This window comes from Moschus berezovskii, chromosome 19 (genome assembly GCF_049115385.1).
Source record: "Moschus berezovskii isolate FMDL1 chromosome 19, NW_MosBer_1.0, whole genome shotgun sequence".
Classification (NCBI taxonomy): domain Eukaryota; kingdom Metazoa; phylum Chordata; class Mammalia; order Artiodactyla; family Moschidae; genus Moschus; species Moschus berezovskii.
Window position 1 is genome coordinate 54,421,202 of NC_142478.1, and position 27,044 is coordinate 54,448,245.

The following is a 27,044-nucleotide window of genomic DNA, read 5'->3' on the forward strand; positions in this document are numbered from 1 at the left end:
GACACGACTGAAGCGACTGAGCACACAGTTAAGCCTTGGGTTGGACTCAGGAAAGTGACAGTCAGTAACCTGGAAGGTGAAATATCCCTATCGGAGGCCCTGGGGCCCTTGTGAACCACTTGGCCTGAAGGAAGGCCCTGGAATCGGATAGGTGACACTTAGCACTCCCCAGTGGAGTGTCACTTCCGTCTGTTCTGTAGCCAGGGCCCAGGGCTTTTGGAATTGTTGCCGTGGCAATCCTGAGGGCGTGTCGACACTTAGGGGCCTCTGGGCTCTTGTTCCAACCTTGGCGCTCTGCTGATGCTTTTGGATATTTCTGCTTCCTTCTGTTGACCCTGGGATACTTTTCTGAGCTGGAAAGGAGGTGGGGGGAAAAAAGTAAGCCATGGGTAGAATCAGATGAGACCACAGCCAGCTGCCCACCGGAGTGCACGTGTGGGCATATTTCCCAGGGACCCGCGGGTCTGACTCTCAGCCTCCTGTCTCCTGGGCTTGGCTTGGTTTTCGGTGACTTGTGTTTGGGTTTTAGGGCTTGTGAACCGGAGCTCGAATGAGCCATGGGGCAGAGTCCAGAGTCTGGCTGTGTGATGCAGCCTAGGACAAGTAACGGAGCCTCTGTATGAAGTGCCTTAGTTTACTCACCAGGGAAAATGGGGGTGATGAATGCACACGACCTCAGGGGCTGTGGTGAGGCAAAGGGAGCTAAAGGGCCATTGGAAGCTTGAGTTAGTCCAGCAGGCCCTATTCTTTCCCCTCACTTTCCTGTGTGCAGCTCATAAACCCACGGAGCCCACCCTGGGGCCAGGCAGGCAGATCCAGCAGTCTCCTTTTCATTGTTCACAGATGTCCTAAAGGGGCTTCAGAACTACTGTGTCCCAAAATGGACCTATGGTTCCCCTTTGCCCCCAGACTCCCAGCCTGAGCTTGCTCCCGGAGTGTGGGGCCAGGCCGGAGACCTGGGGGCACCCCCGCTGCCCTTTCACCTGCCGTCCTGCCCCCACAATCTGTCCTGTGTAAGCAGCTGCGGGGTGGGGCCACTGGGGCAGTGCCCTGACCTTACTCAGGGCCCCATGAGCCCGCAGGGCTTCCTAGCACTGCTTGCCTGAAATCCAGGCCCTTCTCACTGCCTTGGAGGCCTGTCTCCCCAGCTGCCCGCTGACCTCTGACCTCCCCTTGGCTGGCCACCCCTGCAATTAACTGTGTGCTATGTTGGAGTGGTGGGGCACTTCTAGCCAGGCAGGTCTGGAGGGATGAGTGGCAGGGGAGCGAATTTTTCTTTGTAGCCTGGGGGTTCCTCTTTGGGAGATGCTGGCAGTCAGAAGTCCCTGAGGCCAGGCCCAAAGATGCACATGGCGGGGACCCCACAAGGAGGGGGGTGCCTCGAGGGCCCCTGCTTGTCCTCACGCTGAACTCTGGTGCCCACCACAGACCCTCTGGGAGCATCGCCCAGCGCTGTGGTGCTGTCTCCGTGGCCATGGCAACCGCCTGGCACCGGGGCCCTGCTCGTTAGGCTAATGCGGCAAGCCTGCCGGGCCGAGGTGTGGGACCGGGGACGTGCTGCCCCGGGGCTTGGCGGGGCTTGTCTGCCAGGCCACCGGGCCAGGAGTGGAGCGGGCCCTGGAAGATGCTGCAGAGCCCAGTGGGATCAGGGGTCCTCCAGGGTCCTGGGGGCTCAGGCTTGGTTGGCAGGGTGGGGTTCTGGTGGGAATTATGTGTAGTGGTAACTCCTGTGACCAATTAAACTAGGAGAGGATGAAATTGCGGGGAGAGATTAAGAGGCGCCCACTTGCCCCCGCTGCATATACCCACCAATGCGGTCTCCCACTGTCATGTTTTATTTTATGGTTTATCTTTTGGCCATGCCTTGAGGCATTTGGGATCTTAGTTCTCTGACCGAGGATTGAACCCACGTCTCCTGAGTTGGAAGCGTAGCATCATAACCACTGGATCACCGGCGTAGTCCCCCTCTTGAGTATTTTTAACCATTTTCACTTTGGCCCGCCTCTGCTACCTACTCCATCTAAGCCACTGTACTGGGTGGAAGAGGGTCCCCTACCAGCACACCCCCCCGACGGCACCCCCACACCTGCCCCGCCACCAAATTCATGTGCTTCCCTGAACCTCAGAGGGAGGCCTTATTTTGAAATAGGGTCGTTGCAGAGGTAATTAGTTAAGGTGAGGTCATGTTAGAGTAGGGTGATCTTACATGCAATAATTGGACTGGTGTCCTTAAAAGAAGAGAAAGCCATGTGAAGATGGAGGCAGACACTGGAGTGATCCATCTACAAGCCAAAGAATGTTGAAGATTGCTGGGTAGATCCATGGAACAGACTCCCCGCCGAGAGGAAGTAAACAACCTACCCGACACCCTGATTTCAGACTTCTGACTTCCATAACTGTGAGAGAATGAATTTGTATTGATTTAGGCCACCTAGTTTGCGATCATTTGTTAGAGCAGCTCCAGGAAACTAATAGAGCTCCCATCATCCCATCACTTGCTGGGACTATTGCAGTAGCCTCCTCACCATTCATCCTGATCATGTTCCTCAGATGGCAGCCGGGGGGTTTTGTTTTAGACCAGTCCCTCCTGTGATCAGAGCCCTCCCATCTCAGGCAGCATAAAAGCCAACTCTTATTTATTTTCTGTTTTGGCTGCACTATGAAGTATGTGAGATCTTAGTTTCTCCAGCAGGGATTGAACCTGTGTCCCCTGCATTGGAAGCTTTAACCACCGGGCCATTGGGGAAGTTCCAAAAGTCAGCTGTTTATCTTGCCTACAGGTCCCTGCACAGTCTCCTCCCCCCTCCCCATTCAATTTCAGATCTGTTCCCCTGATTTGAAACCAGCCACACTGGCCTCCTTGCTGAAATTCACTGACATGCTCCTGCCTCAGTGCCTTTGCACATGCCCTGCCCACAGCACTCTTCCCTCAAGTGTCTGTGTGGCTGGCATCATTCCTTTGCCATCTTTGCTCAGCTGTCATCTTTACTGTGGGTCCTTCTCTGGGCATCTTATTTAAAATTGTACCTTCTCCACCTCAAGCCTTCTCCTCTCCTCCTTTAGTTGTTTCTTAGCATGTGTCTCCTTTTGATGAACTGTGGTTTTATCTGTTCAAAGTGCTGTCGTCTGTCACCCCTGCTAGAATGCCTGTTCCAGAAGGCGGGGACTTTGGTCCACATTCACTGCTGCATCCTCGTTCTAGAACACCTCTGGACACCCAGTAGGTACTCAGTAAATATGTCAAATGTCAGGTGCTGGCTAGGCATGGCCTGACCTGGCATCCCACTGCAGGATGTTTTGGGACCCAAAGTTGTCTGTCTGTCCCTGCATCTGATACCTTTGCCCTCACCTGAGACCCCCTTCCAACTCACCACAGGACCCCCGCCCCCACCTCCCCCCAGGTCCCTGGGCCTTCAGCTGCTCCCTCCCTGTCTTTCTTGTGGATGGTCAGGATGGTCCTCTGCAGAGTGGAGCTGGTTGCTCTGGAGAGGCCGGGGTTTGGGATAATAAGATCCTGGCTACTCCAGGCCTCAGTTTCCCCCATCCACGAAATGGGCAGAATCAGATCACTGGTCTCTTGAGGCTGTTGGAAGGGTTAAGTGAGGTGACACGTGCAGGGGCTCACTGTGGCACTGAGAGCTCAGAGAAAGACTTCAATTCAGTTGGTATTGGGTAGTGGTGGTATTTTCAGTTTGCTGTGTAGATGTTCCCTTTGCTGTTTTTTTGGAGGAGGGGTGAAACATAGCTAGATGACTCCAGGTGCCTGAGGGACTTTAAGCTAGTGTTCCTTTGGGTGGGTGGCCTCTGGATGTTCTTGTGACCTGGGACAGTTCCTTCCTGGCTCCGTACACCCCGGGCCCCATCCCAGAAGGGAGGTGTGAGGGGAACATTCCCAGGGCCTAGAAGCCTGTCTGCTGTTCAGTGACAAAGACCCCAAGTAACTCCATGAAACCCAGGGATGGGAGGACCCCTCCTCCCTTTCTTGGGCTGGATTCTTCTTTTGCTCTGAGCCTCAGTTTCCACATATGAAAAATGGAAGTAAATGTCCTCCCTGCCTCCTAGAGGGGTAAGGTAGATTAGGACACTTAGGGTGTCCTCGATGACGGTGACCTTCCCTGGACAGGTGATGTGCATGCCATCTCCCTCCTTGAATTCCTTGTTTGGTCTCTGTGCAGGGCTCGGGGGTTGGAGGTGGAGTCTGAGTTGACAGAGGCTTTCCGGGCAAGCTCACTGCATGCTGTTTCATATTAGCTCATTTAAGACTCACGATAATGAGAGCCTCTCACAATGACCACAATCACACTTGTGGTCAGAACTGTTAATTTCCCTGTTTAATGATGGGGAAGTCAAGGCACAGAGGGGTGATGTCATTGGTTCAGGGCACACAGCCTGTGAGCCCCTTCCTTGGTGTGTGGTTGTCGCGGGGAACATCTGGACTTTCTTTCTGTCTCCCTTCCTGCTGCCCCTGGACTGTGGACCCTGGGGGCTGGCCCTGGGTGCCTTGGCCTGGCCTGGCCAATCCCCCTTGAGGTCACCCTCTCAGGCTCTCCGCAGGCTCCTGAGCTCTGCCTTGCAGGAAGCTGACCCCACTATCGAGACTATAAATAGCAGCCGCAGTGGCAGGCAGGAAGCTGCTCATGGCACCTGGGCTCTGGCTGCTGCTCCCTTGCTGCAGCGCCTCCTGGAACTGAGCTTCTCCTGGTGGAAATGCCAAGGTGGAAGCAGGTGTGTGCCCCAGCCATTGCTCTGCGAGTTTGCTGTGTGACCTTTGGGCCCTCCCTGCCCTCTCTGTGCCCCTGAGCCCCTGGCTATGTGTCTGGGATGCCTCTGAGCTCCCTGGGTTGTAAAGAGTGTCTCCTGGGTGTTCGGATGGCAGCCAGGGAGGTGTGGAGGGCTTGGTGGGTGGTTTGACATGGTGGGGGTAGTTTTTTCCTTGGAGGGGAGATAAGTGGGAGGAGGGCATTGATGGAGCCTGGAGAGGGGAGATGGGCCCTTTTTAAATGCAGGGAGGAAGGGGAAGATGGGGTGGAGCTGCCTGGAGCGTCCTGGACTGAGAGGTGGACCATGGGCATGGACAGGGGCATTTGAGACCTATCTTGACTGCTTGAGACCCATCTTGGGTTGCTGTGTAATTCTTGTACCACCTCTCTGGGCCTTGGCATCGTCCTCCCAGATTTATCTGGTGGGAAAGAGATGCACAAAGTTTTGAAGCAAGGAGACTATGTCACTGTGTCCCCTATCATCTTTCACACTGATGGCTACTATGTTAATGTCATTATGTTGGGTCATGGGACGGGGTTCACTCTGTCTCTGCCTGCACTGCCAGGTTCCTGGAGACCCGGCTCCAGGGTGGGGTCAGTGAGCTGTGGTCATTAGGAGCAATGGGGAAAGGGTGCTGACTCACTCCAGGGACTCCCCAATTGGTCGTCTGCTGGGTACATTGGGTGGCCTGTGTTTCCCCAGTCCCTCCTCACCACCCACCCCTATCTCCAGCTGATACCAGCTATGCAGTGAGGGCTTGGTCCTTGGGGCAGTTTTCCAAGTTTAAGTGTCATGCTGCAGGTCAGTTGTACCTTGCAAAGCTTTCCGTTTTCCCTGAGGTTAGATGCTTTGTTAGTGCCAGTGGCGTTCTTGACCTAGAAAGAAGGGACATAAAGAAGAAGGTTTAACAGGACGTCTTCCTTGTTACGGATCTTGCTGGAGTGGGAGATGTACAATAGGTTGATTTATGACTGGTCCCCCTCAAACCCACAAAAGTTGCCCGAGGAAATTGATGGATGAGTTATTCGTTGTCTTAGAGAAGTCTCTAGTGATGAGCCGTAGGGCTCTGCTTGATTCCCATTTTCATCAAAGGCTAGATTGAGCACCCTTGGGATATGTATTCACCATCCAGGTGACATAACGGGGTATGCCTTCTCTTGCTGTGTAGGCGTGGAGAGACTGAGTCATGTGGACTCAACAGTTGCCTCCTAGAGTTCAGGGTTTGTAGAGTGGGCCTTTGGAGTGGTTCCCTCGATCCCCAGAGATTTTTGGAGCCGGTGGTAAGGCAGATGATGGTCTCCTTCAAAGATCTGCACAACCCTAAATCCCACAACCTGTGATTGTTCTGGGTTACACTGTTATTCAGTCGCTAAGTCGTGTCCACTCTTTGCCACCCCATGGACTGCAGCATGCCAGGCTTCCCTGTTCTTCGCTATCTCCTAGAGTTTGCGCAAACTCATGTTCACGGAGTTGGTGATGCCATCCAACCGTCTCATCCTCATGGCAATGGGGAATTAAAGTTGCAGATGGAATTAAGAATGTCAGTCATCCTTTGACCTTGAGATGGGAGCAGTTGTTCTGGATAGTCGTGGTGGGCTTGGGGTAATCACAGGTGTCCTTACATGGAGGAGGCAGGAAATTTGAAGATGCTGTGTTCCTGGGTTTGAGGATCAAGGATGGGGCAGAGAGCCTAGGGATACAAGCAGCCTCTAGAGTCTGAAAAAACAAGGAGTGCATTCTCGCAGAGAACCCCCAGCAGGGGCACAGCCCTGCTAATACCCTGATTTTCTCCCTGTTAAATCCATTTTGGACTTCTGACCTTCAGAACTACGAGATAATGCATTTGTGCTGCTTTAGGTCACCATGTTTGTGAGCATTTGTTACTGCAGCAAGAGGAAGCTCAGACAGAGCCTGCACCTTCCCCGAGAACCCCAGCAGCCAGGGGCATCCCGGTCACTTAGGTTGCATGTGTCCCTGGCCACTAGTAACCTTGGAATCAGACTGAGGGACACAGAGTGAAAACAGGAAGCTGCAAACCATAAAAAGGCTCTGCTGGAGGAAAAAATAAAATGTAAAGAAGTCTGGTGGTTTAGTGGTCAAGAGTCTGCCTATTGGTGCAGCAGACACGGGTTCGATCCCTGGTCAGGGAATTAAGATCCCATGTGTCTCAGGGCAACTAAGCTCGAGCGCCACAACTAGAGAACCCCGTGCGCTGCAGCTAGAGAGAAGGTCATGTGCTGCAACTAAGTCCCGATGCAACCAAATAAATAAATATTTAAAAATTGGAAGAAAAAAAAAAGGTCTAGAACCAGAGAGATGACCAGAGGTTTTGGAGCAGAAAAGGAATGGTGCGAGGTAGGGATGTTTGTGTGTTTATGTGTTCTTTCTTTCTTTTTTTTTTTCATTCCTTCCAATCCAGTGGGGGTTCCTGGCTCAGATGAAGGGCCAGAGAAAACTCTGTGTCCTGAGCCTGTCCCCCCACTGTGCTGAGCCACAGATGATTCTCCTGGGTGGGGTCTCCCAAGGGGCAGGTGCTGAACCTTCTTGGAGGAGACGGGCGATGCCACACACCTCTTCCTTCTCGGCTTTATTGGAAAGAGGAAGAAAATGACCCACGCCTTCAGCCCCAAAGGCCTCTTGGCCGGCGTCCAGAAACCTGAAGTCTGCAATTAAATGAAACTGGATCCTTAGGTGGGGAGAGCTTCTCCAACCTGGGGGTGGAGGCTCTTGAGACCAGGTCCTGGGACCTGGCTGCTCGTGGATGGGCTATGTGGGGTCCAGGGGCAGACAGGCTGCCATGGGGAGAGGGGAGAGGTTAGGAATGTTCTAGTCAGCCTTGGTCCAGGAGGCTGGGCTCCAGGCCACCAGCTAAAGTGGCCACCTTTTTAAAAAAAAAAAAAAAAATTTATTTGGCTGTGCTGGGTCTTAGCTGCAGCACGTGGTGTTTAGTACCCTGACCAGGAATCGAACCCAGGCCTTGGGAGGATGGAGTTTTAGCCACTGGGCCACCAGGGAAGTCCCAGGTGGCTGCCTTTTATTTCCAAAAAAAAAAAATTGCAGATGACTTTCTGGTCATCTGAGTCCCCTCCCCTGGAGACTACCACTTCTCCATTGAACGTGTGTGCTTCTAAAAATGTTGTCACACTTGGAGGGGCCTCTGCATGGTTTCCCGAAGGACCTAGGAGCCCCGTCTCACCTCTAGGCAGAAAAGATGCACGTGGCTAAGTCTTTCTCTGTGTGCTGCTCTGCAGTTTGCTATCAGAACAAACTGGACTCTGCCAGTTTTGTAGGTCAAAAGTGGTCGAATATCGACAGCTTTTATATAACTCAGCCTAGTAATTTCCTCTCCACGCTGAGACAGGCAAGCAGACCGAAGTGGTTCTGAGCAGAGATTCTGATGGCGTGGGTTCCCACCCCCTCCATTGCTTCTTACCAGCTGCGAGGCGTCGCCCTGTGCCTCAATTGCCCTTTATGTAAAATAGGGACTGAAACAGTATGTGTTTTCTGGAATCGTTATGAGGATTAAAAATGTAATAGACAAGACTGTGTACCTACTGTGTGCTAAGTCGCTTCAGTCGTGTCCCACTCTTTGTGACCCAATGGTCTGTAGCCCGCCAGGCTCCTCTGTCCCTGGGATTTTCCTGGTAAGAATGCTGGAGTGGGTTGCCATGCCCTCCTCCAGGGGATCTTCCCGATCCAGGAATCAAACCCAAGTCTCCAATGGCTCCTGCATTGCAGACAGATTCTTTACCCCTGAGCCACCAGGGAAGCCTGTGTACCTATTTCTATCATTTTAAAAAAATTCCCTGGTGGTCCAGCAGTTAGGACTCCACACTGTCACTGCTGAGGGCCCAAGTTCAATCCCTGGTCAGGGAACTAAGATCCCATGAACCGCAGAGCACGGTCAAAAAACAAAAAAAAATTAGGGTTTTGTGGCTTTTAAAAAAAAATTGTTTTAAATTTTGTACTGGAGTATAGCTGATTAACAAACAATGTTGTGATAGTTTCAGGTGACCAGCAAAGGGACTCAGCCATACATATACATGTATCCATTCTCCGCCAACCCGCCTCCCTTCCAGGTTGCCACATATCGCTGAGCAGAGTTCTATGTGCTATACAGTAGGTCCTTGTTGGTGATCCATTTAAAATGTAGCAGTGTGTGATTTGTGACGTTGTGTTGCAGTTAGATCTTGTTGATGAATTTTAACTTCTGTAGAGATAGAATCTTGTCATGGTGATACAGGACACGTGATTGGTGTATTCCCTAGATGCTGCTAGGGTGGGTTGCAGTGTTTGGATCTTCTCCAAGTGCCTCCAGGTGCTCACGTGCTGTTCTCCTCTGCGTATTCCTGGGAGTGAGACCGCCAGTGGCTCTCCTAGATGATGCTGGCAGGCTCTGCAAGGGGACTGCCCTGGCTGGCCCTCTGCGTTGGGGTGTGATATCTCCCCGCGGCCAAGGCCTTGGGTAAGACGTGGTTTGACAGCTACCTTACAAAAAAAACTTTTTGGTTTCTTTTTCACATTTTTTGGTGGTGCTGAGTGACATGCCAAATCTTAGTTCCCTGACAGGGATCGAACCCGCGGCCCCTCCAGTGGAAGCATGGAGTCCTAACCACTGGACCAGAGAAGTTTCTTTCTTGGTTTTCAGAAGCAGAACAGATGTGTTCTCTATAAACTAGTAAATGAAGAAACCAAAAAAGCCTGCATATTAAAAAAAAAAAAAAAGTGCAACCACTGTCCCATCCCCCAGAGAGACTGTTGGCATCTTAGTGTCTGTGGGTTTGGATAGAAAGGACCAGTTCTGACCTTCACTGCCTGGACGTGACCATGGGGAGAGGGAACAGGGAACTGTCTAGATTCTGCAGCCCCTTCTCTAGACCTGGTGGGTCAGAATTTTCAGGAATAGGGCAGGTGTCTGGTGGCTCTGAGATGGGGCTTTGAGTCAGTTAGACCTGGGCCCTGCCTCTGCCCTGCAGTCGCTGTGTGACACTGAGCACAAAGCCTCGCCTCTGTGGCCTCGTCTCCTTGCAGGCTTTTGTGCATGCTGTAGTTGCTCAGTTAATGCTTGAATGACTAGTGCCGCAGGATTTCTTGCCTGGACACTGCTGATGTTCTGGGTGGATGCTTCTATTTGGGGGCTGTGCTGGGCACTGTCAGATGCTTAGCATCATCCCTGGCCTTTACCCTTGGTACCCTCCACCCATCGTGATAACCAGAAATGATGGCAGAGGTTGCCCAGTGTCCTCTTGGGAGGGCCACAAACACCCCCCAGGACGCCTGTGGTACATGAGGGCTCTTAGGAGGGCAGAGGGGTCCTGTGAGGGCGTTTTCCTCGGAGTCTGTGTCCATTGTGTCGATTTTGTTCATTCGGATGCTCTCACTGAGGGGACCTCCTGGGTGCCAGGAGCTGTCCCAAGTTCTAAGATGTGGTGGGATTATGTCAGGCACGTGCACCCTGGCTGCTCCCCGTCTACCAAGGCGTTAGCTGGACACTCTGCTCACCCGCTCCTGATTTGGCATGGGGATATGGTGGTGACTTAAAGCCCATCCCTGTCTCAGCCTCCACATCTGTGAAATGGAGAAAGCGTTGTCCTAAGGGTTGCCGCTGATCCTGCAGGGAACCCTGTCATCTTTGTGGGCTTCCCGGGGGCATTTGTGGTAAAGAATCCGCCTGCCACTGCAGGAGACATAAGAGACGCGGGTTCAATCCCTGGGTCGGGAAGATCCCCTGGAGGATGAAATGGCAACAACCTGCTCTGGTATTCTTGCCTGGGAAATCCCATGGACAGAGGAGTCTGGCGGGCTACAGTCCACGCGGTTGTAAAGAGCTGGACATGACAGAGCAACTAGCACTAACACTTCCCTGGCCACAGGGCACACAAGATGCTTTGTGATGGTGAGCAGGTGATGTGTGCAGACTCACAAGGCCAGCGTGCGCACATCTGCCTTCGGGGGTCGCTGCAGTGGGCATTGCGGGGGTGGGGCTGGGGGTGTGAGTGAGGTGTGGGCGGGTTGCAACAGCGTCTTCTCTGCTGTGCCTGGCTGTGCGAGTGGGGGTCTTTGCTGGAGGGTTCAGCTGCCCTCCTCCCTGAGTCCCTGAGGAGCCGGCTCAGTGGAGATCCCTAAGGCGATTAAGTGGGTTCATTTGATCCTGAACGTGAACTTGAGCAGGCGGCTTATCTCCTGGAGATGAAAGCCAGGCTGGCGAGGAGCCACCTGGCCCAGTCGGGGAGTGCGGGATTTTCTCCTCCACCCCCTGCCCAGCTGGGGCCTGTGCTGGGGGGCTTTTGCCCCATCCGCCCCCAGTCCCTTCAAGCTGCACGTGGTTAATTGGGGCCGTGTGCTTTTTCTGTGTCGGATAGCAGCAGGCACTCGCTGCGTTCATTCGTTCTGTCCTCCGCATCTTGTGAGCTAGCGAGGACTGCATCGTCACTTTCCCTGTGTTTCAGGCAAATGGCTAAGGCTCAGAAAGGTTGGCTGACTTACCTAGAGCCACACAGCATCCTGACAACCCCTGAGGATATTTACAGCACAATCTTGGAAAATCCCCTTTACTCCTTGGCACTGAGAGTCCTCCTGAATACAGTCTTGACTTTGCACAGAATTAACCAGAACAACAACAATCAGTGTACGCCCCATTGTAGTGTAAGAGGAAATGGGAGGAAGTTGCTGCTGGCTCCTACTCAGCGTGAGTAAGTGTCGATTCGAGGCAAGTGAGATCAGAGGCGTTTCGGTTCTGGAAACACATGAAAGTGATGTTCAAGAAAAGGCTAGTGTTTGGATCAGTTCTGGCAGGTTTTGTTTTGTTTTGTTTAACGGCCAGGTTATTTGAAAATTGTGTGGGGAGGGTGCCTTTCGTGGCGTGGGACTGTCCCACTGGCCGAGAGCCAGTCACAGGACAGCCAGAAACATCCCTGTCTGTTTCTGCGATGTTCCAGGGTGGGGACCCTGCCTAGGAGACCCCCTAACAACACAAAAATAACAGTATGCTGTTAGTGGTGGGGGATGGGACCACTGTGGTTGAGAACCTCTCTGCTTTTATAACAGCAGACCAGGCAGGCACTGTGGTCCCCCACCCTGCTCCACTGTCTGACCTGGGCACCCATCCAGCCTTCTCCTGGCCTTGGAATCCATCTATTCTTGTTCCTACCATTTTCTTCATGCTCTCCAAAGAATGGGAATCTTCAGCTTCTGGTCTCACATTCTTCCCTCCCTACTTTTCCTCCTCCTCTGAGAATTAAACTAGAGGCTTTGAGCATGCTGGGGAGCTGCCCCCCCACCCCCGCAATGATGTATCTCCAGCCACATCCCTCCCCGACCCTGGCCTCTGTACTCAGCCTCTCTGCTGTTCCCCCACCAAGAATGCTGTTCCCTGTGATCGGCATGGTGACTGTCATCAGGTCTCAGGTCACATGTCATGTCACCCTCAGGAAGTCCTCCTGGCTGCCCAGTCAAGCACCGCCACCCACCCCAAGCCACTATCCCAGCCCTTCACTCAGGACTGTAGTTGTTGATCAATGAAGTTTCTCAGTTGATTCCATTCCTTGGTGTGCTGCTGGCCTTCCCACATCAGAAGGTCATTTCCAAGAAAGCAGGGGCTGTTTCTGTCTCGTCCACAACTGAGCCCCCAGTGCCTGGAACAGCGTCAGGACATGACAGGGGCTTCCTGACAAGGAATCCATTGGCTGTTAGTGTGGATGGCTCGTGTGTTTCTTGGCAGGGAGACCAGGCCTGGCCTGACCTGGAGAAGAAGGAGGATGGGTCCTGGACACAGGGTCCTTGTCCCTTCAGGGGGTTCTACCCTGTCTGGAACTGACCAGACCAGAGGGCTGGCCCAGGGGAGGGGTGGGTACCACTCACTGCTATTTCCTGTCCAGGAATAGAGGCTCTTAGCGGGGACCATGGTGGGGATGGAGTCAGTGGGGTGACATTGCCCCCAGGATTATTTGTCAATATCTGAAGACATTTCATTTGTCCCCACCCGGGAGAGGGGCACCTGGTGTCGAGGCCGGAGATGCTGTGAACATTGTACTGTGCATGAGCGTTTGTGCTAAGTCACTTCAGTCATGTCCGACTCTTTGCGACCCCATGGGCCTGGGATCTCCAGGCAGGAATACTGGAGTGGGTTGTTGATAAGAACCAAATGTCTTCAGTGTGAGGACCTGGCATAAGGCCTTAGAAACTCACATCTTGATTCTGCCCTGGGCAGGGAGGGGCAGGAACACCTAGGTTCCCTTTTTGTGCTGTGTCTGTATTTCTATGGCCCAGAATGTGCCCTCTCCCCCAACCCCCCGCTTCTACAGGGACTCTGAACGTCCCAGAGTTGCTTGTCCTAGCTGTCACCAAGCCTGGCAGTTCCCTGGGCGACATGGCCCATGCGTGCTGGGGTCCACAGTCTCTCTCGCCTTTCTGGTGGGAAATCCCTCGAGAGTGCCCTTTCCAGTACCCTTGTTTACAGATGGGGAAGTGGCGGCCCAGAGAGGGTAAGGAGTTGACCCAGGGTCACACAGCACAACACAGCCTGGATATAGGAGGCCTGACGCTTGAGCAGGAAAGGCCCTGAGGGAAGGATGTTAGCTCTGGGGCTACTATGGTCCCCTCTCTCCAGCCAACTGGTTCTTCCTTCTGGCCAGATTCCACACTATATCACTCCAATCATTATGGTTATTTTATAACATTGCAAGTTTTAAAGTATTTCACGTCTGTGTGTATTTATATATATTGGCAGATTGCTTTTGTGTATTATTCAGGGCACATTTATTCTTCTTACTTAAAAAATAAATAGTTGGTCCAGCCCTACAATGGAATACTGGAATACTATTCAGCCATAAAAAAGGAATGAAGTGCTGATCCATACTGTAATGTGGATGAACCTTGAAAACATGAGGCTGAGTGAAAAAAGCCAGACACAAAGGGCTGCATATGGTGTGGTCCCATTTCTATGCAATGTCCAGAATAGTTAATCCATAGAGACTGAAAGCAGATGAGTGGTTGCCAGGGGCTGGGGGGAGGGGAGGGTGCGTGGAGGCAAACTGCTCAGTGAGTGGGGGTTTTCTTTTCTCTTTTGCGTGTTGGAAATGCTTGGAACTAGGGTTGATGACCTCACAGCACTGTGAATGTAATCAGGGCCACTGAATTTTTCACTTTATAATGGTTACTTTTATGTTGTATGAATTTCACCTCAATAAAAAAAACCATTTGGGAACTGAAAAAGATACATCTTGTCTTTATTGGGCTCTTACTGTATGCTCAGCAGCCTGTATGCATACTTTCACTGAGTCTCTGAGTCCTGTGAGATGAGAATTTCCATTTCACTGGTGAGGAACTGGCTCAGATGTGTTAAGCAACACACCCGGGGTCACCCAACTGGCAAGCAGGGGAACCTGGATTTGGAGCTAGGTCTCAGGCCAGATCCTCAGGTCACCACAGCTGCACTCTGTGGTCTTTCCTGCCTGCCTGCCCTCCAGCCAGGAACATCCCTGAGGGCACTTCCCTGAAGGGCCGAGTCAGGGGCGGGGCTGGATGTGATACAAAGGGCCCAGGGCAGTTCACTGCTTGCCTAGTGGCTGTGCTGAGCCCCTGGCCCCCTACCCCGACTCCACCACAGAAGCAGGAACTTTCCAACACAGAGCCCGGCTGTGAATCAGCGCGACTCACTCTGGAGAGTTCGTGGGGCCTCCAGGGCTGTTTTCAGTTTCCGTCGAGTTTCTCACTCTGACTCAGGGTTGGCCCCCGCCACCCTGCCCCGGCGACCTGGGCTTCTGAGCACCTGCGGGACATCACAAAGAGCCGGCTTTGAGGCTGCCCTTTGCTGGGTTCTCGGGCCTCAGTTTTCTCATCTGTGTAGTGGGGGCAGGGAGGGAGGTGTTTGGGGTGTTTACTGGCATCAAACAGTGGATCCCAGGGGCCGCATGTACCCAGGGTGTGCGTGGAGGGTTTTGGTGTGGACATGAAGGGCTGAAAGCTGGGAGCTCCTTGGGGGGACTCAACGCAGGGGAGGCCCATGCCCCGTACCCGCTCCACATCTGTCCTCGGAGGGTCTGGGTGGAGGGCTGTGTGTGTCCAGGGCATTCTGTACTCTATGACAGGCCAAACCCAGTCAAGGAATGGTGGCCACGGCAGCCTATGTCTCCCACTGGGTCCCACTGCAGAGGCTGGATGGGGGTCTGTGCTCCAGGTATTGTCATCATGACCAGGCTGGGGGCCTGAGCCTGGGTGTCCTAGGTTCTGGGGTGGCTGGGCCTGGGTCCCTGGGGTGGCGGGCTGGTGAACCCTGATGGTGAGCTTGCCCTGAGCCCCTGCTGTGTGCCAGGCTGTGTATTTCCACTCAAAGTAACCCTTGGGGTCACCCCCCTCCAGCATTTTACAATTGGGGAAACCAAGGCTCAGAGAAGCCAAGTGATGGCCTCAGGCTTAACAACATGGTAGACCTGGCATTTGTGCCTGAGCCAGCCTGGTTTTAGTTCCCCGGCTTATCGCCTCCCTCTTGTAAAAGCACAGGAAGCAGTCTCAGAGGTTTAAGCAACAGGCATGGTCGCCTAGCTCGAACTTGGTGCAGCTGGGATTGGGTCCAGGTCTCTGGCTGGATCCTGGGCTGCCAGGACTCTGTGTGTGGACTCGCATGCCAGGCATCTCTGTCCCCTTCTGCGCAGGATGGGCTGGTCTCCCTGGTGTGCAGGTTGTGGACGCCGGGGTGGGTCAGAGGCTGGTGTTGGAGAGGGGAGGGGTTACCCGTGGAGACATGAGCTTTTGCCAGTGTGCCGTCTGTAGAGGGGATGGGGGTGGGGGAGGGGGAATGGAGAGCTCCAGAGGTCCTGATCTCCCTCCCCGTACCCAGTGGGGACCATCCCTCCCTCCCACCCAGGGTTGCTGAACTCTTCGGAATATTCCCTGGGCCCCCCGGGTGACAAATCTCTTTCACCATCTCTTGACCCAGACAATTAATTGCTTCTGGCGATCCATCCATGGTTCCATGACCCCCCTGCTCTCCCAGCCCGCTACCCTCAAGCCCCCACACCCCCCATCTCCCCCCCTGCCCTGCAGCAGCCAATGGCCCAGACCCTGCTCCAGGGCAGGGAAGCCCGGGGTTTGGGGGACTGGGCCAGGGAACGCTGTAGTGGTTTTCCCTTCTGGCTGACCATCAGGCAGCCTCTTCCCCAGGGAACCCTGCAGCTAGCACTTTAGGGCACTTGCCCTGTGTTCCTACAGGGTAGAAACTGAATTATCTTTACAGGGAGTCCAGGGTGGGGCCTCGGCTGGAAGTTTCCACCCCACACAGTCCCCGGTGCCCCATTCCCAGAAAGCCCTCTCTCTTATCTCCCATCCCTCAGGGGACTCTCATGCAGAGGTGATGTGTGGTTAAAGTGGACACCCAGATGCAAATCTAAGCTGTGGGAACCCTGGGTACACTTTCTTGCCTCTCTGCCTCATTGCTCCCATCTGTAAAACAGGGAGAGTCATGATAACTCGTGCGTACGATGCTTGTAAGAATTAAACCAGTTTGTAAGCTAGAGGGCTTAGCATGGTGCCCACTCAGAAAGCCACGGGGGCTTCCAGGTGTCTGCCACTGGTGGTGCTGGTGATGGACAGACAGAGGGCATCTCTTGGGTCTCCACAGGCCTTGAAGCAAAGCCGCCCACCCTGCCCCACCCCGGGCCCCACCCCAGCCTGGTCTGTGCCGCCTGCCTTGCCTTGATCTGGGCTTGGCTGGGAGCCAGGCTGCCAACACTGGGTGTGGCCTGAGCCCCCTCCCATCCCCCCTTCCTTCCAGAAATGGGTCGATATCCTGGCTCCTTCCTGGCGTCTAATTGCTCCTGTTGGCTGCTGTCTCCGCAGATGGCCCCACACCCTGTAGTGAGAAGATGGGCGGGCGGTTTCTGAAAAGTGTGTTCCCAGGTCAAATTGAGGGTGGAGGGGGTGGAGGATGGGGTGGCCAAGGGAATTCCCCCGGGTGCCCATCTCTCTGCCCCTCGCTGGCTGTGCCAGCTCGGGAGGATGGCTGGACTATTTTGGGTCTCAGGTTACCCATCTGTGAAATGGGGTCAGGCTAGATGGCCCAGAACCTGGCATACTGTGAGCGCACTTACAGGAGGGGACTATTATTATTGCTGTGGTGACCCGCTGTGCTTGTTTCGCCTGTGATCAATGCAGGTCTCTAGGGAGCCCAGGTGGGTGATTTGGAGGCTGGGGCACTCATGGTCAGGGCTCAGGGCTACTGCTCCTTCTTCTCCTGACTGTGTGCCTCCCTTGGATGGCCCTTGAGCCCCGTGGAGTGGGGTGGTGCCCCCCATGGTTAGGTGGGCTGTGTCCCCTTTGGGCGGGGCCGTGCACCCCCTTCTGTTGGGCCAGAGCCCCTCCTCCCCACTTTGTCCTCCCCCAGATCCTGTCCACTCAACATCCCTGCTGGCCGTGGTCTTGACATGGCTGCCCCACCATCCCACTCTGCGCCCCTTGGCTGTCGCTGACTGCTGCGGTCTGGTGGGGAATCAGAGACCTGGGTGAACTCTTGGTGACTGCCTCTCCGCAGTTTCAAGGAGAGCCAGCCTCAGCTGTCATTTGAGAAGGAAAATAAAATACCCCAGTGGCTTCTAAATGGAAGGGGCCGCCTCCCTCTCGCTCTGGCTGTCTGGCCTGCTTACTGCTGCAGTGACAGGGAAGGGCGACACCTGGCCCCAGGGGACAGGGGAGACTTCCCTGTTCATCTAGTGTGAAGAGATGTGCCTGGCAGGCCCAGGAGGTTCTAGGAGGGGTGTTAGGTACCCCCCTAGCCCCCTGCCACCCTCTAATGCGTTGGGCCCCTGGCCTGTTCCTGCCCTGGGCAGTTGGGTCACCCTGCACCTGAAGTCCCCAAATTCAGCCTGCAGGGACAGCTTCCAGAAGTTTTGCCTGCCCCTTGAGGGCAGTGCCCGGATCTGCAGGGTCCTGTTTAGAGCCTCCGTAGAGAATGTTTTGTGACTGGCTCATCTTGGCTTAGCAAGTTCACACTGCCACGTGGAGGCTCACGTGGGGGTCACTTCCCTTTCCTCAAAGTAGCAGGCATTTCAGTGGTCCCCAGGCCCTGGGTGATTTTTGTGGAACATAACCTGTGCCACTGAAGGAGTTTGAGGTGGGAAGGCAGGGGCTGCTGGTGAAGAAGCATCTTTTCTCCAAAGCTGACTCGGAGGGGGACCTAATTCAGGCCCTGAGGGTCCTGGCTGGGGACCTTATCCCAGCCCCTAAGCTCATTGGCCGAGTGATTGAACTTGACCAGTGCCCACTGAGGATGTTGAGATGAAATGACAGGGACTGTGGGTTGAGCATCTCCTTGCTGAGGGGCGGTACTGAGGGTCCGGGGCTGGATGGGCAGAGCCTGGGCAGGGAACCTGCCCTAGGAGGAGGTGATGACTGGGCGGGGCTACAGTGGTTAGTTGTGGTTCCTGCTTCTGGTTGGGCGCTGGCTTCTCTGGCCTCTGCACCGATTGGGAGAGAATCATGGAGGACCCGCCCAGTGGGCGGACAACTGAGGTGAATGACAGTCTGACTGTGCAATCCCTTCTTGGAGCCTCAGTCTGTCCATCAGGGAGATGGGCAGCAGCATCTCAGGAGGCTCGGGTCAGGTTACTGCTGCCCTTAGACTGAGGGTCTGAGAACGCAGAGGAGAGTACCACTAACAGTAACAGCGCTCAGCCCCATGTGTGCAGTTACGGCCGCCTGGGCACCTGTCCTGACTTCTCTCACCACCCGTATGAGCCTAGGCAAAGGACTCAAGCTCCCCAAGTCTCAGATTCCTCATCTGTAAAATGAGGATAATAAATAACCCACCTGAGGGACTTCCCTGGTGGTCCAGTGGTGAGGAATCTGCCTTCCACTGCAGGGGACGCGGGTTTGATCCCTAGTTTGGGAACTAGATCCCACCCACATGCCACAACTAAGACCTCGTGCAGCCAAATAAATTTAACGAAAGGGCTGGTTGAGGTCTACACTGTGCCAGGCCCTGTTCCAAGAGGCTGAGCTGTGTTGACTCATTTAATCATTACAGCAACCCCCTAAGGGGACACTGTTACCACCCTCAGTTTACACACGGGGGGAGGGGGAGACAGAGGCACAGGGAATAAAGTGACTTGGGTGCCCAGTGCGGTAGTGGCTGACTGGGACTGAAACCTTAACTTCTCCTGTCACTGCTTGCCTGAAGGCTGCAGGCACTACAGGCGCTCCGTCAACATATGGGAAGTGTGCCCCCAGGGGGCCCTGCCGAGGATGCAGCCCGCATGGCTAGAGGCCTGGAGGAGGCAGGGCTAGGAGAGAGGATTTGTTCTGAGCCCTGGCTTGGGCAATCGCTTTTAGCAGCTTGCCCAAGGGACTGCTGCTGCTGCTAAGTCACTTCAGTCATGTCCGACTGTGTGATCCCATAGACGGAAGCCCACCAGGCTCCCCCGTCCCTGGGATTCTCCAGGCAAAAACACTGGAATGGGTTGCCATTTCCTTGCCCAAGGGACAGGTGGAGGCAAAGGCCAGATGTTGCCAGGGCCTCAGGGGGCCTGCAGAGTCAGGGCCTTGCCCCTGGGTGGCCTGGGGAGAAAGGCCTGGAGGTACTGAGGCTCAGCTACCAAGCACTTAACTGGTATTGAGGCTGGAGCCCTGAGGTTCTGACCTTAGGAGAGACGCCTGTGCAGGGAGATGCTGGGCTTGGGGAAGAGGGCACCGCTTCCATGGAGCCTTCAGGGATTGACCTGGAGGTGTCTCCCTGGCCCTGCCTTACACCGTTCTACTTGGTGATGTGTCAGTTCAGAATGTGCTGCTCCCCTGCTGTAGCCTCACCCTGGAAACAGTGATAAAACCCTCACCTCCTGAGACACCCTTGCTGTCTTCCCATTCTCCTCCTCACCTGTCATCACTCCTGTTATTCACTGCAGGCTTACCCTAGTTTGGGCTTTACTTGTGACACAGCTGGTAGAGAATCTACCTGCAGTGCAGGAGACCCCGGTTCTTTCCCTGGATTGGGAAGATCCCCTGGAGAAGGGAAAGGCTACCCACTCTAGTGTTTTGGCCTGAGAATTCCGTGGACTGTATAGTCGGTGGGGTTGCAAAGAGTTGGACATGACAGAGTGACTTTCACTTTCACTTTACCCTGGTTTATGTCTGTTACTTCAGTCACTGCCTTTTGATGTCATCTTGCTCTTTTCTTTGTTTTTCCTTTTTCCTTTTAAAGTTTTGGTTGTGCCTTGGAAATTCCCAGGTGGTGCTAGTGGTAAGAACCCCCCTGCCAATGCAAGAGACATAAGAGAAGCAGGTTTGATCCCTGGGTGGGGAAGATTCCCTGGGGAAGGGCATGGCAACCCACTCCAGTATTCTTGCCTGGAGAGTCCTATGGACAGAGGAGCCTGGCGGGGTACAGCCCATAGGGTTGCACAGAGTCTGACATGGCTGAAGCGACCTAGCATGTGTGCATGAGCCCATGAATACGTGTGTGTGTGTGTGTGACTGAGGGTGGGCACAAACAGCTGAGTGTGCGAGCACAGGTGTGACTGAGACCTTGAATGAAGGGGTCTGCTCCCTGGTTGGACTCCCTTGCACAGGGGTCAGAGCTGCCCGCCTCCTAGGAGGCCCAGGGCAGGGGGAACTTTCTAGGCCCAGGGAGGTCCCGGTGGGTGTGTCTCTGCTGGGAAGTTCCTGCAGCTTGGGTCAGCCTGGGGGCGGGAGCAGGCATCTCCCCCCTCCTGCTCCGCCTGTTCACACACAAGGAAGGTCTTACTGCACTGCACACCCCTCTGCCCATCCCCCACCCAGTGACCTGGCTACTGTGACCAGGCTCCTGTGGCCTAAAGAGCTCAGATCTGGATTGGAATCCTGGCTCCTTCCCTTCCTAGTGGGATGAACTTGGGTGAGTTACTCCCACCCTCAGCATCAACTTCCTGGGCTGAAAACAGAGGCCATCCCCACCTCCCAGGATGGTTGTGGAAATTATATGGGGTAACGGGGAAGCAGCTGGAACCCAGAAAAGCTACAGGAAGTGTATGTGGTTCTCCTTCCCTCCCCAACCCAGAGCCGTCTCCAGGCCAGGAGACTGGGAGCCCAGCATGGCCACCATGGCTCCTCTTTCATCCCTTGTCTGTGTGGATGCTACTTGCAAAATGTTCTCCGTCCTGTCCATTTGTCCCACTTCCATTTCCACCCATCCTCCACTCTAGAGCCCGAAAAATGCACTCTCCGAATTCCGATGGGACCGGTCCCTTCTCTGCATGCAGAACCCTCGGAAGGGAAGGGTCTCCCTGCCCCGGGGAATAACCCCAATCCGCAGAGCTGAGAGTGATCGGCTCTGTCTCTTCAGCATTCACACACACTGTTCTGACTTGTGTGCTGGGATCAGCTGGTCTCTGCCTGCGCCCCCATCTTCTCGTGTTGCCAACCCATCTCCTCCACACCCCGATTCTGGACAAGCACACCTTCCTCCTTGGGGCTCGGCGTGGCTTCTCCCGGAAACTCCCCAAGTTCTCCAGGCTGGGAACTGCTCTCTGGACCTGCATGTGGCCGGCATTGCTGAAAGAACTCCGTCTGTCCTCCCGAGGCTTGTGGCCGTGGGGCTGGCCCAGGCCGGTCTTGACCCCACACAATCAGAGGATTCCATTTGGGGACTGGCTGGAGCTGGGAGAAGGTGGGAAGCAGGGGGGATCTGATCTGCAAGCTGCCCTTCCAATGTGGTGCCTGGGGAGAGTGCTCACCCACCTGACCCTGCCTGAGCCCTTCATAGGACCTGCTGACTGGCCATGGAGGCTCCCGGGGCCCCGGGGCCGGGAAGGCTATGGAGACACACCTGGTCTCCCTACTTCTAGACTTCCTGCTGGGCCTTCTCTCTACAGCTGCCCAGAACAAGTACCTAGCCTGGAGGCATCATAGTGGAAAAAAATCACATAAAACTTAAAAGAATAGGAGAGAAGGGGCAGGATCCTCCCCCTTGAGCCACTGGCGGCCGCGGCCCCTTTTAGGACTTCTGAGTCTTGGAGTTTAACTGCCAGCCCCTGCATCGGGGTAATGTAATGTCCAGCAGGAACTGAGCCCACGTTGGCTCTGCAAGCACTTCATAACTCCATGGTGTCCCTGTAAGGTCAGTGTTTTTATCTTTTGTCTTACCCATTTTATTTTTTAATTAAAAAAGAATTTGTTTTGGCTGCACTGCATGGTTAGCAGGATCTCAGTTCCTCGACCAGGGATCAGACCTGGGCCCTCGGCAGTGAAAGGTCAGAATCCTGACCACTGGACCACCAGGGAATTAAATTCTCTTGTCCCCATTTTAGAGAGGAAGAAACTAAGGCTCAGAGAGTTGAAGCTACTTGTCCCAGGGTGCACACAGCTAGGAGGGGCAGAGCCCAGGAGATTTGAACCCAGGGAGCTTGGTTCTGGAGCCTGAACCCTATATTCAGTGGTCTTGTGAGCGCCGGCAGCCTCAGCTCCACTCGCCTCTGGTGCAGAGGAGGTTCTCTGAAGGTCCAGTCAAGGCAGAGATGTTTGTGAATGGACGGATCTTGGGGAGTGGGCCCATCTTCTGGATGGGAAAACTGAGGTCAGAAAGAACTGAGGGCTTGCCCAAGGTCACAGCCGTTAGTAGAAGAACTGGGACCAAGCCAGGTTTTTGATCTCTGTCCAGTGGTCTGCCCATTACTATTTGTTTGAAGTGTGTTGCCTGCTCAATTGTCTCTGACTCTTTGCGACCCCATGGACTGTAGCCCGTCAGACTCTTCTGTCCATGGAATTCTCCAAGCTAGAATACTGAATCTGTTGCCATTCTCTTCTCCAGGGGATCTTCCTGATCCAGGGACCGAACATGGGTCTCCTGCCTTGTAGGGAAAATTCTTTACCATCTGAGACACCAGGGAAGCCCACTGTTTACTTGTTCTTTTTTTGTGTGTGTGCAGAGGCTAACACAGTAAAGAATGCATAAACACCTGGGTGCAGATTAATGAATAATTGTTAAGGAGATAGGTGATCAGTGTTATAATTTTTGTGGGAAACATCTTATTTTGTTCTAGGGTGACTGCCTCTGCAGATCTCTTGTGAAAGTGGAGTCTTGCCTTTCACAGAATCCTATAAATGGAATCCTAATGCGAGCTTAGTATCTGACATTCTTCCATGTGGTTGTGTGTCTGTAGTTTGTTTGAATTTATTGTAGAGTAGTAGTCCATGGTATAGACGTACCGCTGTTTATCCCTTTGTCTATGGATGGATATATTGTTTATAGTTTCTGTGTGTGTGGGATGATGAATAAAGCTGTTATGAACATTCATGTATTGGTACAACTGTGTGTGTGAGCATATGCTTTCATTTTTCTTGGGTAAATACCCAGCAGTGAAATTGCTGGGTCATATGGTCACCCAAATGTATGTTTAACTTCATAAGAAACTGCCAAACTGTTTTCCTAAGTAGTTGCACCATTTTGCATTCCACTAGCAATGTCTGAGAATTCCAGTTGATCTGCATTCTTGCCAACACTTGGTATTGTCTGTCTTGTTTTGGCCGTCCAGATGGGTGCCTCGGGTGTCTCTTGTTCTTATTTTTTAAAATATTTGTTTGGCTGTGCCAGGTCTTAGTTGCAGAGAACGGGATCTTTTAGTTTTGGCATGTGGGGTCTAGTTCCCTGACCAGGGGTCGAACCCTGGGCCCCCTGCATTGGGAGTGGGGAGTCTTAGCCATTGGACCACCAGGAGAAGTCCCTGGTCTCTTGTTTTTAGTTTGCACTTTCCTGCTGACTAATGATATTGAGCATCTTGTCGTGTGCTCGTTGGCCATTTCTGTATCCACTTTTGCAAAGTGCTATCAAGTCTTTTTGCCCGTTTTTCTATTGGGTCGACTGGTTCTTATTTATTTGTGAGTGTGCTTTTTATATCCTGGACACTTGTTTTTATTGTGCTGGCTTTGACTTTGAAGGGATTCTTGAATGAGAGTAGTAGGCCCACCCTTCCTTCAGGTGTCCCTTACTGGCTTTTTATGGGGTCCCCTGGGAAGTTAATGGGGGATTTTCATGGCAACACTGTTGGTCCAACACTGTTGGACCCCCAACACAGGCCTGGGGTCCCTGGGGGGGCTTTGCTGGGGTGTGGGCTGCCTTTGTAACCAAACAGTTTGGATTAGAATCCCAGTTCCATGACTTCCTAGTTGTGGATCTTGGGACTTGAGACTTTGATTCTCTGAACCTCAGTTTCCCTCTCTGTCAAATGGGCTAACAGTACCACCTCATAGGGTTGTCATGGAGAAATACTTGGCCCCAGGCCCAGGCCAGGGCCTTGCCATCTACCTGCACTTTGATGTGCTCATATCCTGGGCCACGCGTGGAGGCTGGGATCCTTGCTAACAAGACCCGCATGTTCCCCTGCAGGTCCCTGGGAGTCTCTGAGGAATCGGAGTTGCTGGCGGCTTTTTCTGGTAGGTTCCTGTTTGTCCCCATTTGCTGTCTCCAGCATATTGCTGGGACCTCCTCGGGATGGTGGGTCAGAAGTTGCTGGGTTGCCATATTCTACTGGTGGGTGAATATGGTGGGGGGGGGCTCCGTGTGGCTTCATGGGGTGCGGAATGGGCAGCACCATTGCCCACTGTGAAGGCTGTGGGGTCCTCCGGGATGGAATATTTTCTAACCAGATACAGTGCTGTTCAGACAGGGCCTGGGAGAAGGAGCTGCCCCGACAGTGCAGCTGTGGGACTATGCATTTTCTCCGTCTCTGGGGTTCATGGGCGCATGGCTTCTGTGCCCTGATGGTGGGCTGCAGACTCAGAGAGGGTGGGGCCAATGTGCAGGCTCAGAGGGGGTGGGGCCTGTGTGCAGGCCCTTGAGTTGGGACTTTGGATGTAGGAGGAGGGTGTGGGGCTGGACACCGGTGCGCCACTGTGGTCACTGTGCCCAGTGGGAGAAGTGACCTGTGTCCCAGTCTCGGCCACTTTCATGCTGAGCGCCCAGGGCAGATCACTCACCTCCCTGTGTCTCTATCTCCCCATCCGTAAACCAGGGGTAGTGAGCAGTCCCCAGAGGGGTTGCTGCAATGATTCAATGGGCTGCTGTGGGACAGCGTCTGGCCCAGAGGATGTGCTCAAAAGTCCATCACCATTTAGGGCTTTTCGTGTGACCCCAATTTGTCACCCTTATGGTGATGCTGCACAACGGACTGTTATCCTCATTTTAACAAATGAGAAAAGGGAGGCATGCATAGATCACCTGTTCCATGTCTCAGCTGGAAGCAAAGAGCTGGCTGAGACTAATTCTTTGACCCTCCCAGGGAACCAGGCGGATTCTTCTTCAACGCACCCGTTTCACAGCCGTTTCACTGGGCAGACTGAGGCCCGTGTTGGGCATGTCTGTGCCCACTGCCCTCTCTGCCTCCACCACCTACCTGGTACCTCTGAAGGCAGGGGTCTCCCCAGAGAGATTCTCCCCCAGAGGGACTGGAGGGAGGCCATAGAGGGCACTGGCAAAGTTTGGGGTGTCAGGGGAAAGAGAAGGCAGACCAGATGTGGGTCAGCAGGCTGGGCACAGGCTTGTTTTTTCTTTGGCTGTGCAGTGCAATTTGTTGGATCTTAATTCCCTGACCAGGGATCTAACCCAGGCCCCCTGCAGTGAAAAGCACCAAAGCCCTAACCACTGGACCACCAGGGAAATCCAAGCATAGGCTTGGAGAAAGGGATTCAGGTACTGGCCTGGCTAGCCAGAGAGGGAGGCATCTTTTATTTTATTTTAAACCAGGGGAGGCAAGTGGTCCTGAGCAGGGACCCCAGAGCCTGACTGCGTGAGTGCCTTTTGCCCTCTGCCACTTATTGTCTCTGTGACTTTGGGCAAGGCCCCGAGCCATCTCATACCTCAGTTTCTGCATCTGTAGAATGGGGATGGAATCAAATCCCCCCATAGAACTGGTGATGAGCAGATCGTTGCTAAGATCTTGGTACTTTGTATTTTGTTGAAGCAGTCAGGTGCCCTAGCTGAGGAGGGGGCTGAATCTACAGGTCCCCTCCCTCTATGTTGTCCTTGGCCCCCAAGACAGGGGCCTGCCAGCTGTCCCAGGCCTGGGAGAGGCAGTCATGTCCCCCGGAGACACCTACGGGTGTGATGAGGAAATGCCACTCCCTCCCCTTCCCCAACCCCCCAGCTCTTCCAGAGAGTCAGGAATTTTGGGGAAGAAGCAGAGACACATCCTGGAAGGTACATGGGGTGACCACCCAATCCATGCCAGTGAGGAAGGGCTGGTCAGTGGGTGCAGCTGCTGGGGAGCAGGCACTGGCCCTTTGCAGATGTCAGCTTGGCCCCTTCCCAGCTCTGTGCTACCGATTGGGATTGGTGTTCAATCACTGGGGCTTGGGACATTGGGCATGGGCTATCACAGGCACCAGTTCTCAGCAGGCAGGAAGCACTCACTTAGTACCCCCAGCATTTTTCTTTTTTTTTAAATATATATTTTCTTGGCTATATGCTCAGGATGTAGGATCTTAGTTCCTTGACTGCAGACTGAACTTGCACCCCCTGCATTGGAAGTGCGGAGTCTTAACCACTGGCCCACCAGGAAAGTCCCTCCAGCATTTTTCTTTACCTGTTAGTGACGAAGCTGTTCTTCCAGGACTGGAGATGGTTGTCAGCCAGGCCTTGCTCCAGGGAAGGTTGGAGGAGGGTCTGAAGAGCCCCCACTCTGGCCCTCGGTGTTCTCGGTGGGGTCAAGATCTGTTACCTTCTCCTCTGGCTGCTGGGTACCAGTCACTGCTGTTCCCCCATCAGGGCCATGCTGGTGCAGTTGGGACTGGGGCAGTGTTCTGGGAGGGACAGTGGCGGTGTGGTCACTTCAGTTCAGTTCAGTTCAGTCGCTCAGTCATGACCGACTCTTTGTGACCCCATGAATCACAGCACGCCAGGCTTCCCTGTCCATCACCAACTCCCAGAGTTCACTCAGACTCATGTCCACAGAGTCGGTGATGCCATCCAGCCACCTCATTCTCTGTCGTCCCCTTCTTCTCCTGCCCTCAATCTTTCCCAGCATCAGAGTCTTTTCCAGTGAATCAACTCTTCTCATGAGGTGGCCAAAGTATTGGAGTGTCAGCTTTAGCATCAGTCCTTCCAATGAACACCCAGGATCAATCTCCTTTAGAATGGACTGGTTGGATCTCCTTGCAGTCCAAGGGACTCTCAAGAGTCTTCTCCAGCACCACCACAGTTCAAAAGCATCAATTCTTCGGCGATCAGCTTTCTTCGCAGTCCAACTCACACATCCATATATGACCACTGGAAAAACCATAGCCTTGACTAGACGGACCTTTGTTGGCAAAGTAATGTCTCTGCTTTT

The 27,044-nt window shown here is 53.8% G+C and overlaps 1 protein-coding gene across 15 annotated transcripts in view; it reads left to right on the forward strand.

Moving 5' to 3' along the window:
• The window catches only part of NCOR2 (nuclear receptor corepressor 2), a 232,987-nt gene that overhangs the window by 9,384 nt on the left and 196,559 nt on the right, over positions 1 to 27,044 (forward strand). Inside the window, exon 1 of one of the 15 annotated variants that reach the window (XM_055404707.2) lies at positions 24,107 to 24,153. The exons of the other annotated variants lie outside the window; for them this stretch is intronic. The gene's annotated coding sequence lies outside the window, so the exon portion shown is untranslated. Of the gene's footprint in view, positions 1 to 24,106; positions 24,154 to 27,044 lie in introns of those variants that run through there. 15 annotated transcript variants of the gene reach the window in all.